Source organism: Gopherus flavomarginatus, chromosome 15, assembly GCF_025201925.1.
Source record: "Gopherus flavomarginatus isolate rGopFla2 chromosome 15, rGopFla2.mat.asm, whole genome shotgun sequence".
Taxonomy (NCBI): Eukaryota; Metazoa; Chordata; order Testudines; family Testudinidae; genus Gopherus; species Gopherus flavomarginatus.
Genome location: NC_066631.1, coordinates 17,202,243 through 17,216,746, shown reverse-complemented (window position 1 = coordinate 17,216,746; position 14,504 = coordinate 17,202,243). Strand labels below are relative to the sequence as shown.

The following is a 14,504-nucleotide window of genomic DNA, read 5'->3' as shown; positions in this document are numbered from 1 at the left end:
GTTTTCCAATCTTAATTTAGATGGCATTTCCTTAATACATGATTTACATCACTGCCATCTTGTAACGACTTGGGTGACATTTTATAGGCCGCTGTGCATTTTAAGTCCTGACATTTTAAAAAGCCATGGTTCTTGTTTATGGCATATATACGTGCTGATGTGCTTTTGTTCTCTTCTTATGTAATATTTATATACAATTTACTGGTAATAACAGCTCTCACCCTTAACATCTATTTTGGAAAGTGTGGATATCTATCAAGCAGGCACTTTTACCTGGTGAATGAAGCACTATTAAGGTTTCCTGTAATCTTCTAGGTGTGTTGCCCCTGCTTTCTGTCTATTCTTTGCCCAGGTTTATATCAGTTGATTGAATTTATGATGACCTTCTCTATGTTAATTCACCAATTTACATTATAATTAACTGAGTAGAAATTTGCAAGGGAGTTCAAAATCATGAGTTGCACAAAATACATGTTTTTTTTTAATTAATTCTTAACAGTAATTAAACAAGTATTAGCAAATCAGGCAACTTGAAGTCTTCCTCTTCTGGATGAAAGGCATTATATGAATGTGTGAGGTATTACAATTTATAATCTGTATGGTGTAGAATACATAGTTTGTGTCTGTTGTGACTTATTTTCAGTATATTGTACCTTTAAATAGAGAGATCTAGCTTCTTGCTACCATTTTGTATGTTCTTCAGCTGTAGCCTGCATCCGAGGCCACGCTACTCACACGTTTGGCTGTATTATAGGCCTTACGGTTGTTCTTCCTTGTTTTATTGATATTTTAATATAAATGCAACCATATACAGGAGATAGGGAACAAGCATGGACAAAGTAAGGAGTTGTAGGAGGAGATGAAGGCAGAGGTCTAGGCTGGGACAGAGCATTGAAGGTGACAACAAGTTCTTAATGCATACATGTTTATTTGCCCATCCTTTCTGCAATTCGAGGCATTTTGATGTTCTCATAGTTTCTTCTGTCTGAAAATATTTATTTGCATTAGTTGTCACAAGGATGGTTTAATTGTCTCTAATTTCTTTTTTTTTTTTAATACTGTAGATGTTTGTGGTTGAGAGAATGTAAAAAACCTAAGGATCTTGTAACATGTGACTGTGGTAATTAGTTACGAGTGAGAGAGAACAAGCAATTAGAAAAGCCATTACACGTTTTTCTCCACCTTTCTTATCTGAGTGCTGTAAGATATTTGATATTATTGCCGATTTTAAGTATAGCATTTTGATAATGAAGTACAGATTCTGTTTTATTAAGTGTCATATGCTCTGAGCTGCGGGGTGTGTGTGTGTGTGCGCGCGCACACACATTAAAATGGACAGCAGCCAAGAATTGAAAAAGGACTCCAAGCTATAATGAACATCAACAAGCTCCAGGCTGGCAGTGATTTCTCCCCTCACATTACAGCAGTGTAAATGACAAGGAACTCCTCTGAAGTCACTGGTGTTACAGGTGTTCTGTAGACACAACTAGCTACATTTTCAGTCTAGTGGATGGGAAGTGAGGAAATGCCTTTCCCAAAAGAAGCCATGTGCTGTTGCAGCCAGCATAATAGAATATGCCTCAGTATGGTTTGATTTTTAAACTGCCAGACTGGGAGTCCTGGCGACTGATGTCCTCTGTTTATCCACAGGATGGGTGCAGCACATGCAATGGCAATTTGGCCTTCCCTACGCTTGAGCTGTCCATATGTCTAATTCTGACCCATGATAGAGTATACTCCCTATATTAATGTTATTCTGTGAGATAGATGGGCCCAAAGAAAAATCCCTCAACTCTTTGGGTGTTATACAGGGCACCCGTGTCTCTTGTCATCTTGAATCCATGCTTTTCTCTTACTTTAGACATTTCTTGCTTTTTCCACTTCCTCCTCTAGGGCTTGATCAAGTTCCCACTAAAGTGAATGCTATGTTAGGTTGGAGTGAATATTTTATCAGCTAAATTGTTATTCAGCAGAGGCTATGGACTGTAGAGTAAGCAGAGGAGAAATAACTAAATGATGGAGAACAGAACAGAGAGTAGTGTAAGTGAGATTGAACGCCAGTCAGACTTCTCTCAAAACTGATTCCAGGATCAGAGAGCTCAATTTCTCTGGGAGTGGAAATAACACAGAGACTTTTGAAAGAGGATTCTTGCAAAGGAGACGATTGGATTGCTGGACATCTTACGCAGCCAGGGAACTGAGATTATTTATTACTTTAGTTGCCAATATATGTCATTAAATTTTACCTTTGAATTATCAGAAACCTCCTCTTTTCTGCTTATGTCTGGTAAATCTCCCAAAGATGGGATAGGAAGCAGGGAGCCAGCCAATAGCACAGCAATATCTACTTTGGATATCATTACTATTGCTATACTGGTGCCACATTACTTATTACTACACTAAAATATAATATATTGTTACCCTGAATCTAACACTATTAGAAGATGTAGTGTGTAAGTATTTCAGTAGTGAAGGACATTTGGATACTTGCTTTCCCTGTAAAACCTGTCTTTACCATACCTAATTATCAGATTCATAGGCCTACATTTATGCTTAAAGAAACCATAACAATTAACTAGACTTGTATTTAAAACAACATAAATTGTCTTCTTTTAAAAAAATGCAGAACATTGCAGACTGTATAAATTTGATGATGACTAGAAGTTTTTCTTTTTTAGATACTGATATGCTCCCCCCTTGCCATAGTATCTGAATGCCTCACAATCTTTAATGTATGTAGCGATTGAATACACCTACGAAATAGGGAAGTGCTATTATCTCTAGGTGTGTCTGCGCCACAATAAAACACCAGTGGCTGGCCTGTGTCAGCTGACTCAGGCTCATGGGGCTATAAAATTGCAGTGTGGACAGTTAGGCTCAGACTCTTGCGCATGAGTCAGCTGACATAAGCCAATTCTGGGTGTCTTATTGCAGTGTAGACATAGCCTCTCTGTGCCTCAGTTCCCTAAGTGACGCAGGCCATGGTGGAGCTAGGATGGGAACCCTGTTCTCCCAAGGCCTAGGCTTGTGCCCAAACCACTGTATCTTTCTTCCTGTTGACCCATCTAGCAACCAAAAAAAGGAAAAAGGCGAGGGAAGGGAAATAAGCAATCTGTTAACTCAGTTATTTGTGCTGCTATAGGTTACACTGAAGACAAACCATGACTTGGCTTCCTGTTTAAAAAATTGCGAGTAGACTGTAATAAACCAACTAATTCAATGGAAGACATCATTTTAATTTTCTTTGATCTTTACTTGGTTACATCCAGCATTATAGGATTCAAGATTTTTCAGATGAAGATAACTTAGGCCATATCTACACTACAAAGTTATGTTGACCTAAGTTACTTTAGCATACAGCCGCCACAGTTAGTACATCGTTGTGCATGCACATACTTGGCTCCTTGTGTTGGAGGTGTATGTGCTCACCAGGAGCACTTATATTGATGCAGAGTGCAGTGCACCATGGGTAGGTATTCCACTGTGCAACTGGCCACTGGCCAGCGCAGGGACTTTTGGGAAGTTTTTGCAATGCCTGATGGGACCGAAACAAGTCAATCAGAGGTGACTGGGAGCATGAGGCCAACTTCCCATAATGCAGTGTTCTCAATCCCATAATTTCACCTGTATCCCATAATTTTTGCACCTTCTTTTCAAAATCCCAGAAACCTGCGTGTCCTCCTCAGTGTCCGTCATCTCTGACAGAAGCATAGAGCTATTTAGCTCTGTGCAATTATTATGAGCATTGCTAGCACAGGGCACATGATCCTGCAGGATTTACAGAGCCGCAAGAGGAGCCACAGGAACATGACAATACCTTGGAGGCTAGATTGCTGTGGGAAACAATTCAAGGTTGTTGGTGAGATTCACAGAGCAGCTGGAGGTGGTGGAGTGCTGGTTCTGGACCCAAGAAAACACTGACTGGTGGCATCGCATCGTAATGTATGTTTGGGATGATGAGCAGGAGCTGCAGAACTTTCGGATGCACAAGACCACATTCCTGAATGCGTGTGCTGAACTTGCCCCAGCCCTCCAGCGCAGGGCCACCAAAATGAGAGCTTCATTGACAGTTGAGAGTGAGTGACAATTGCACTGTGGAAATTTGCGACACCAGATTGCTGCCAGTTAGTCAGGAATCAATTTGAAGTCAGGAAATCCACCACAGGGGTCGTTACCATTTAAGTGTGCAGAGCCATTAGTCACCTTCTGCCACGCAGAACTGTGACTCTCAGTCATGTGCAGGACATACTGGATGATTTTGCAGCAATCAGGTTCCCAAACTGCAGTTGGGTGATAGATGGCACACACATCCCTATTTTGGCATCAGATCACCTCGAGACAAGTACGTCAACAGAAAGGGTTACTTGTCTGTGGTAATGCAAGTGCTGATGCTTTACTGACATCACTGTGGGCTGGTCAGAGAAGTGCATGACCCATGCATCTTTAACAACTCAGGCTTGTTCAGAAAGCTGCAAGTAAGGACTTTCTTTTCTGATGGGTGGATTACCACTGGGAATGTTGAACTGCCAATAGTGATCCTGGGCAACTTAGTCTACCTGCTTCCTTCCATGGCTCAGGAAGTCATACACCAGCCACCCTTGACAGCACTGAGGAGCGCTTCAACTATAGGCTCAGCAGGTGCAGAAAGATAGTTGAATATGCTTTGGTTGTTTGAAGGGTCACTGGCATGGTTTACTTATAAGGTTGGACCTTAGGGAGAAAAATATCCCAATTCTTATAGCTGTGTGCTGTGTCTGCATAATATCTGTGAAGCAAAGGGGAAAAAGTTTCTGGAGAGGTGGAGTAGCAGTCTGCTGAATTTGAACAGCAAGATACAAGGGCTGTTAGAAGAGCTCAGTGAGGAGTTATCCTGTTCAGGGAGACTTTGAAAGACCATTTTAATAGTGAGCCAGCATTGTGTGTGTTGCAGTAGTGTGCTGAACCTGGCCTTGCTCTTTTGTGACCCAATATGAATCTTCTGATTGCTGTGTATGTAGGAATATAACATTGTCAATGCGCCTATAAATATTGTTTGTGAATGATGATATGAGTTGTGTGACACAGTGCAGTAACGGGTTATCAGGTGCTGTCAGACCTGCTCAGCACCAGCCAGCATATGCTGTGAACTAATAAAGATGAATTTTGTTAAAAAAAATAGAATTTATTCTGTAACACAAACCAGGCAATTAAAAATAATAATTTAAAATGTAATAAAATGTATAAATATATAAATTAAGGGAACAGAACTTATGAAGGGGAAAGAACATTGATTTCAGGTATACCCACACCAACCGTGGCTTTCACAGGTCAGTGTATGTGAAGCTATAATTGTCTTTAATGTCCCCTCCAGATGCAGTAGTAGGAGTAGTGCACCGACCCCTGATGTCACGTGGTATGTTGAGAGGGGTATACGGAGGTCCCGATATTGAGTCCTTTATGGGCTGCAGATGGAGGCGAGCATGGGATTGTTTAACCTGCAAGTCCACCAGAGTCTACAGCATCTCTGCTCTCTGTTCTGCTGCATGCCCCTCTTCTTTTCCTGCTTCTTTCTCCTCTCCACCCTATCCTTCTCCAGGCTGTCTGCAAGGGTGATCCTCCAGGCCCTGTGCTCATTCTTTGATGCAGCACTGGCTTGCAGGATCTCCTGAAACATGCCATCCTGAGTCCTCTTTTTCCTTCTCCTCATCTGGCTCAAGCATTGTGGGTGTGTGTGGAGGGGACCATGAAAGCTGTAATGGCTGCAGCTGCAGATACAACGCACAGAGGTACCATTGTCAGTGTATTAACAACAGAAATAAAAACTTAGGATGCTGAACTCACTCCCCTGGCTCCCCAAAAGTTGTAACCTACATGCTCACTTCTTGGGATTGATTGAGCACGGCACCAGTCACAGCGCCAGTGTGGTCCTCCAGGGGTTGGGGAAATGAGGAGGGAATAGTTCAGTTGCATGATTCTAGTTGTACAGGGGAAGGGCACTGTTCTTCACAGATGGTGGTGATTTTAGCTGATACCTCAATCCTGAGGGTAAGAGACAGCGCATAGCTGCTGCTGGCATCCCAACGCCGCATAGCCTATATGCTACTAGCCTGTGTACTGCAGTGGTGCCTGCTGACATAATCACTGAGTGGCTTGGAAAAGCGTCCTACTGCAACAGAAGGAAGAAGGCAGCCATCCTTGGAAACCTTTGGCAGAAGATTGCAGAGTACATCCATGAATGTTTCATTGAGATCTCTACGGAGGATTCTTGGGACCTCCTGGTGCACATATGAAAACTGCTCTGTATGGCCCCCACTGCCTAACTGTAGAGGGAAATGAAAAGCAGGTAGCAACTCTGCCTCTCTTGGTTGTTCCTCTACCTCTTCTATCACAAATAAAAACGAGTGCATCAAAAGACTTGTCCTCCTGCTTTGTGGGTGCCATCCCTGTAATTTCAAAGTAAACTGCATACTTACCAGAGGTCCTTCCTCTGCATCTGGCTCATCTGGGCTAGACTGATGGGATTGGCTGAACTGTGGGGGAGTCAAAAACAGGTCCTAGCTTGCTGCACAGCTGGATTTTATGGTCGTCTGTTCCCCATACTCCTCTTTTTTGTCCACCTCCTCCTCCTTGCTGTTCACAGTAGGAGACAGTGACTTGGGCTCCTTGAAAGTATCCATGGTGCTGTTGGGGATGGTACTTTAGTCTCCGCTGAGGGCGGCATGCAGCTATTTGTAAAAGCAGCAGGTCTGTGTTTCGGCACCAGATCAGTTGTTGGCTTCCATGGCCTTCTGGTATATCTGCTGCAGCTCCTTTGCTTTCATGCAGCTCTGCTGCTGGTTCCTGTCATAGCTTTTCTCCTTCCACCCCCAAGCAATCTGCTCTTAGATGTCCACCTTTCTACGGCTGGTTCAGAGCTGTGCCTACACAGCCTCTTCTCTCCACAGGCCCAGGAGATCCAGTATCTGGCAGGAGCACATCTGGAGCATATAACCAGCATGGTCAGCTGGGTGGCTATAAACAACAATGGAGAGCTGCTAGGTGTGCTCACCAAGCTGGGAAATCAGGAAAAGGATTTTCAAAAGTTCACAGAGCCATAAGTAGGGTCTACCTGATCTCAGAGCAGTTGGTGTATGGCATTGTGGGACAGCTGCTGGAGCCCAATAATGGTCAACATAAGTAACCAGTGTCAACACTTGCACTGTTGACCAAACTACATTCACTCTGACTCTACGCTGCTGGAGAAGATGGTTTTATTAAATCGGCATAGCTGCTTTGCATCGACCTAACTATGTAGTATAGACCAGGCCTTAATCGACTTACCTACCTTCCCTCCCTTCAGATTGCAGCCAGGGTGTAAAGCTAAGGAGGTGGCTATAGAATGGAACTATAAGGAGCATATGTGTGTATCTGGTATTGAGGATAGGCTGTAGAATGTGAGAAATCAAGGAAGGGTGGTCTGGGGAGTTGTCTAGTCTGAGTGCACTTGGCTGAAGAAGCAGGGAAGGAGAATGGAGATGCAGTTCTCAAGGAGGCTTGGTGTGAGTTACTTGTTTACATCTGAAATTCCTGGGCATTGTCTAGTTATAAAATAAATACTACTTAAGTTCAAACAAAAGGAGAGAGGTTAAAGCTTGTCTAAAATCAACATTCAAAGCCCAGCCCTTTCCCCATTGAGAAGAATGAGTTTCTTTCTGTTGGGGGCCACGTGGTGTTACTGCGCTACAAATGAATAATTACTGTACAACGTTTAATCAGAAAGCACTGAGACCCTCCGCTCCGTCCTTTTTTGGGATTCTTTCTTCTACCTGCGTGTAAATTGAGTAGCTGAAGAACTGATGCACTATTGGAGTAGCTGCTTGCCTCCATACTGGTTCTAAATTAGCTTTCTCAGAATTGGGATACTGAACCAAGGTAAATTTTTCCTGAAATTAAAATGATACATGGCCTTTTTGATCTGTGTCTGAGTTTTGCACAAACTAGAATTTCCAAACAGTATAGCCAGATATTAATGTTTTCAGTTCAGGTAGGAAGAAAAGAATCTTTCATTACAGTGCAATGGAGTCATAGTCACGTCCTTTACAGGACAGCAGGAATGTTTAACCACAGCCATGAAAAACACTGTTAGGCTTGTACTGTCTATAAAAGATATTTTCAAAGCTGCTGATATTGATACATGGTTTTTAAGTGGGCTGTTTTCTCCTAGGTGGGAACAACTCATCTAATGGAGTAGAAAAACCAAGTTAGAACTCTCATGTTTTGAGGAGGTTGGTGTTTGTTTCCCACCATTGTGAAACCCACATTTTCACGTTCCCAAGTCAATGAATCTCAGAGATCCTCCAGAAGAAAGGGATATCTATCTTCTTGGAGGCTCCTAGCCAATATCCTGCCACCTGGCTCCATTAGGCGCTTGACAGTCTGGTTCCTGCAGGAATTATTGTGCCAGGTGCTCCTGAAATCTTCTGATGTTTCCACCCCAGGATAGGGGACAACAGCCTACATCACAACAGACTTATTCTACAGCACTTTATCGTATGTTGTAAGAGAATTGAAGGGAGCTTGACTACCTACTTCCCCAAGTATATCCCTTCTACTGAGCTTAGACTCCATGGAGTCCAGGGTTGAGGGAAACAGACTTTTGAGGCAACATTCCCTCCTGTGCCTCCCCTGTGCTTCCTGCCCTCCCCTGTAATTCAGAAGCACCATTTCACATTTGTGCACAAAAGCAGGGAGAATCAAGGAGGCTGAAAATTGAAAGGTTTTTACTACATAAATTTCATTCATTATGTAAACATAGTTGTTCCCTCTCCTGGCATAGAATAATAAATCTTTCTTTTTCTGACAGATACAGTTATCATCAGATATTCCCTGGCCTTAATACCAAGGGAGAACTTTTCTTTTAAAGCAACTACAAGAAGGGGACACTACAAAAGGTATTTCATTTCTGCACTTGATTAAACTCTGTTCCTCTTGTATAATTTTCTACTTTTATACCATTTAAGGCTTTTAATTCATTATGACCTTTTTTAGTTTTAAGTTTAATTCTCTTTTTGTTCCTTTTTAAAATTCATTAGTTCTTACACAATTAAAGACCCTAAATCTGTTACCAGGGCAGCCCTGTAAAAGTGGATGAGAGGAGGAAGGGGAGGTTCTAGTGAAGGTGAGAATCCAAGATCTGTGAGACAAACAAAATAGACTATAATTTCAATTTTTGGTGCAGAAGCTCTGTAGTAACTGAGCCAGGGGAGATGATGAAATTCAAGCCCTAGGCAAGAACATTCCTTACCAGCTTGTTCTTCCTTGATTCCACCCTGGCTGGTTTTCTGAAGTGCCCATCTCTTCTCATTCCCAGTTTCCTACCTCTCTCCTCTGAAACTTCCCCATTTATCTTACATTCACCCTTGCTAGGGTGGTAATATGTCCTCTGCCTGTGTGACCTCCTCCTGCAGCCATGCTTCCAGGGGGGTGAAGTACAGCGTCTCTTAGGCAAGATGGTCTTTTCTTGTGCCCTTCACAGAGATGTCTACCCTGTGCCTAAACCTGGCCCTGGTGAAGTCATCTAAAAGTAGGGTAACAGAGCTCCAAACTGTTGCTGAGTCAATCCCAAAATGATAGTTTTGAAATCAGGATCCTACTCTGATTAGTGTGAGAGTTGAAACAAGTAGAAAAGAAATCAAAAGCCACACTCTTTGTTCAACAGACTAATTAGAGTAGTAGCACTAACATTCTCAGCTACTGTGATTTCAGCTTCCTGTATGTTTTTAATCTCAGTGTTTGTGCTTCAAAAATTTGATTATTCAGCAACAACAGTACATCAAATATTAAAGCAGTTTCTGTTTGTTTTCCTGAAATATTATTCCATTCTATGCACTGTTTTCCTTGTCTCTGTCTAGGTGAATTAAAGCCTTAGCCAAACATTCTTCTAAAAATAACTTGACTCTGAAATAGCTCTCTCAGTTCTCTAAATTACCAAGTTTCATATCACATTTCTGATTTTACTTCTTCCCCTTCGCATTTGATTATTATTTTTGCTAAACATTATCTTTGGTTTATGTGTCAAAGCTGGAGATGTATGTAATTCATTTTAAAGTTCTCAAATTCTTTGTAGGAAGGGTTCTGAGGAGTTTATTTTGCACTTGGTGCTTGGATTTTCTTTGCCACTTATCTCTATTACTTATGTAAACTTAATAAAAATGAGTTAAAATATATGTTTATTATAGCTAAAAACCTGTTTAAACAGCCTAGGTTTTTGGTGTAATAGTGGAGAGAATTTATTATTAAACATTTGAAGTGGCTAGACAGTAAAAGCAAAATGTAAAACTTTTCCCACTCCTCAGCATAAGCATTAACAGAGTAGTTATTAAAAAGGGATGGTTAAATCAAAAGCTAGTTTCTTCAAGCAGATCTTAGGTAGTCACCCAGAAGCTAAATATCTCTACTTCTAAACAGCTGCAGTTAGGCATTAGTGAAATATTAGGCTGGAAGGAAGACAACCCACTGATGGGGAGCTTCAGCTGTGAAAAACATTGAGAGATCAAAGGACCTCGAGATTAAGATACACAAATAACGGAGCTATGGAAGGAAAGAGGGCACTATATGGCTACATTAGCCTGGAAGGAAATAATTGAGCTTTCCAAAAGGTCAAGTGGAGCTAGGCTCTAATCCAACCCGCCTCTGAAAATTTGGAGTGGTTTGGACTGGGATCTGAACTCTGTGGCTCAGGCCAATGTTTAATTATAATTGATCCCCACTTTGGTCCATGCTCCCAATTTATTAGTGACAGGAGCTTCTATAAACATAGCACTTACAACCATTAAACTAAGGCCTGGCCTATCCTGGGGAGGTGGGGGGGGAGGGGAAATTGATCTAAGTTATGCAACTTCAGCTATGCAAATAACGTAGCTGAAATTATTGTACTTGGATCGACTCACCGCAGTGAGTCTGTCTTCACTGTGGTGAGTCAACTGCTGACGCTCTCCTGTCGACTCTGCTTGTGCCTATCACTCTGGTGGAGTACTGGAGTCGCCGGGAGAGCGCTCGGCAGTCGATTTATTGCGTTTAGTCTAGATGCGGTAAATCGACCCCACTGGACCGATTGTTGCCTGCCAATCCAGCAGGTAATAGGGTCACTGCAGTGATCACATATTCTTATCCCACCACCTAAATACTTGAGTAATTTAGAGGACATGGGGAAAGAGAGGGGAGACTGAGGCACACACAGATTATTCAGCGAAAACATAAGAACATTGCCACTTCATCCCAGAAGTGAATTGTAACTGTTGGGTGCTCAGCACCACAGGAGAGAGAACCTACACATTTCAACTTGAAAATACTGAGCCACCCAAAGCTAAAAGAAAATGTAGGTCTAAGACTGTGGGAGTTCTCCAGGAACAATTTCCCCACATTGCATGTATTGCACATCCCAAACAGGAATGTGGCAATCACATCCACCATGATCACACCACTGTGCACAGGGCTGGCCTGTGCATTTAGGAAAGGTTGTTGTGGTGATTCTTTAAAATATATCCCAATTTTAACTGACTAATTGTATGTAAGTATGGGAGGGATTAGGATTGTTTGCCTAGAGTACAAACATGTAGCCAGAAATAAACCTGGCAAATTTGTGTATGTATTTATAAACGTATGTTTATACACGTTTATATGTATATTACATACAAAAAATGACATTAAAAGAACAATTAGGTTGCAAAGTCATGCATCCAAACATTACAAAATGCTAGAGTTCAGGCTGCCCATACAACCTTGTGGTTATGAGACTGTGAGAGTCTTTAGTTACCTACCCCTCCCTCCCCCTTCTTGTCTTTGCTGCCTGGGTGCCAGCAGCGGGAGCATTGAGAATGCAGAAGAGACAGTCTTTTGTCTCTCACTTTCTGTTTAGCACCCCAATGGTGCCTGATAGCCAGGAGGAACAATTGCAGGGAAAGGTCCTGCTCAGCCCCTGCTGCCCTGGCATGGGAGCATGCCCAGTGAAAGTGAAATACTGGGAGAAGGTAGCTCCAACTAGTCTCTACTGAGCATGAGTGAACTGAGATTTTCAGAGGCTCATAATTTGGCCAAATTTGGGCAGGTGTTCCCAGACAGAAAAAAAGATACATCCTTGACACTAGGGCAACCTCCTCCAAATTTGAAGTCCCTGTTCCAAAGTGTGGAGGCACCAGAGCTTCTAACAAATGGCTGTAGGAGTTTAGCATGGGCAAAACAACTTATTTCCCTCTAACCTCAATCTGAGAAATGCCTGGACTACGGTAGCTGAAATTATTCAAACAAAAAAATTCAGCCTGAGGTGAGGGTTGCCAACTTTTTAATTGCTGAAAACTAGAAGGCCCTGCCCCACCTCCGTATTCACCAGGTATAACAGGAGTACCAAAATGCATGGTTCGTTCAGCACACTAAATCATCATCGGAAGGACCATTTTCTTCATGGCAACATGACCAGCAATTACATTATTATGTACTATACAATGGCAAGTGGGGCTTAAGACATTTATAAAACGTTATTTATAAAAAGAGTAAGGCTATTTCCCACAATACTACAAATTCAATTCTACATATTTCTAGTGATGTTCTCTATAAGGATAGCTGGTTTTAAATTGAGTTAAAAATCAGATGGATTAATAAAATGCAGTTGGGCATTGTCTGAAAAGTCAAACTTGCGTTAAATATTCCTGATCCAATTAGTGAGAGAAATGGATTGTGGGGTTATTTTTGGATTTTTTACATCCTCAATTGCATCTTCAAAGCATGTTGCACTCTTCTGCATAATGTGGGGATCTGGCCATGTTGGAGATAAGTGACAATTTTACTCTGTTCATTCTGGTGGAGTGGCAAGAATCTGTACGTCTCTGGGAGCCCAGTGGAGGGGATATCTAAAGGCTATGAACCTTCATGGTTTGGGGCATGAGCAAACCTCTAACTGTTGACTCTACTTGGGAACCCCATAAGTGCACTGGGATTTTTTTTCTTTGCACCTTCCTCTAAGGGCACAGCAGGATGGAGCAGGTGTGTGTCAGTCCTCAGAGTGAGGGGCGGGGCTGGGAAATCAGGGCACAGCGGTGGGGCGGGGAGGGCGGACAGGTGGTGGCAGCCCAGTTCCTACCTTTCCACCAGAGAGGCTGGACCAGGTCCAGGAGCCAGCCAGCTCTCTCCATCAGCAGCTGAGCAGCACCTCCAGCGCTGCTGCTCTTCCCACCATCTTTGCGGTGAGACTGATTGCAGTAACTCTGGTAACCGGACACTGCCAGGTCCCCTTTTTTACTAGATTTTGTGTTTGAAAACTTGACACCTGGCAACCCTGTCCTGAGGCACACACTTGGCATGGAAAACTTCTGTCCAAATGCATAAAGTTTGGCAAAGCTAGAAGCTCTTAAAAAAGGGGTCTTAAAATGAAAGTGTCAGGCAGTTTTAACTACTGGAATCATTACCTGCACTGCCTATAATAAAAATTGTTTCTGGCTAAGTGTCTTGAGTGTAATATTTTTCAGCCTAAGCATTGGAGCATACCTATGTTTCACTCAAGTACCAGACACATCCTGCATTAATGAAGGATGTGTGGAAGTTCAGGGCATTTTTTCGAGCCTATACTGATCTGTGAGATCACTATGGCTCTTTGACTTGCCAGATTGTACGAACAAGGCATAACGTTATTCTCTGAAGGCTAAATTCTGCTTTTGGTGCAACACTCAAGTCAGTGCATCAGTATGTAGAGCAGACTGTGGCCCTGTGCTTGGAAGATCAAGTGCTAAGTCTCTGCTTCCAGGAGCCACCAATGTCTTGTTTCCCAGAGCAGAGAAGTTACTTGGCAGGATTCATGACACTGTTTCTGCTCCTCTGACAGGCAGCTAGACTCTGGACCAGGATGTTGTCATTGTCTGTAACAAAAGTCTACTCTGTTGGCAGTGTTAACAAGACATTTATGTGCCAGAATCCATCATATAAAATGATGAGTCTCTGAGTGTTATTAAAATGTATCTGTTTTTCCTGCTTTTGAATGCTTGTGCATGAACAGGCTGATTATTTGAGTTGTCTAGTGAGCTGAGTACATTTGCTTCTTGCACATACTATTCATTAGTTCTCAAATATATATTTGCCTTGTGAAACAAAAAAGCTGCAGTGTTGTCCAGGGAGAACTAGATTGTACTTTACATTTACATGGCTAAATTGAGATGTGTGGTAAACAGATGCATCTGTGTTGACTGCTTTCCCCAACTCTGAATTTGGCCCATAAGATTATGGAAGACAAGTAAAGCACTGATCTGTATGTGTCTACCCAAGCTGGAAAGTATACCTCCAGCTCCAGTGTAGATGTGTCCCTTAGAATGGGACAGACAGTTCCTGAAGAGAATAAGAGCTATTGGGTCTCCTTCTGTTTTCACCCTAACTTTATGTTGATGTAACTGACTTCAGTGGCATTTGCCTGGTTTAAAATAACATGAGATCTCAATTTGTTCCTATTTCTCAGTGAGAGAGAAGCTGCCATAAGGGAGACTATCGCTGCAGGAGTGGTTGGT

General features: G+C 42.4%; 1 protein-coding gene across 9 annotated transcripts in view; it reads left to right on the top strand.

Annotated features, from left to right (window-relative positions):
- Nucleotides 1-14,504, top strand: part of ARVCF (ARVCF delta catenin family member) — a 457,340-nt gene that overhangs the window by 185,055 nt on the left and 257,781 nt on the right. For 7 of the 9 annotated variants that reach the window (XM_050924166.1, XM_050924165.1, XM_050924167.1 and 4 more), the window contains one exon: nucleotides 8,822-8,909. The exons of 1 other annotated variant lie outside the window; for it this stretch is intronic. The gene's annotated coding sequence lies outside the window, so the exon portion shown is untranslated. Of the gene's footprint in view, nucleotides 1-8,182; nucleotides 8,244-8,821; nucleotides 8,910-14,504 lie in introns of all 9 variants that reach the window. One more of the 9 variants, XM_050924164.1, reaches the window with a different exon arrangement.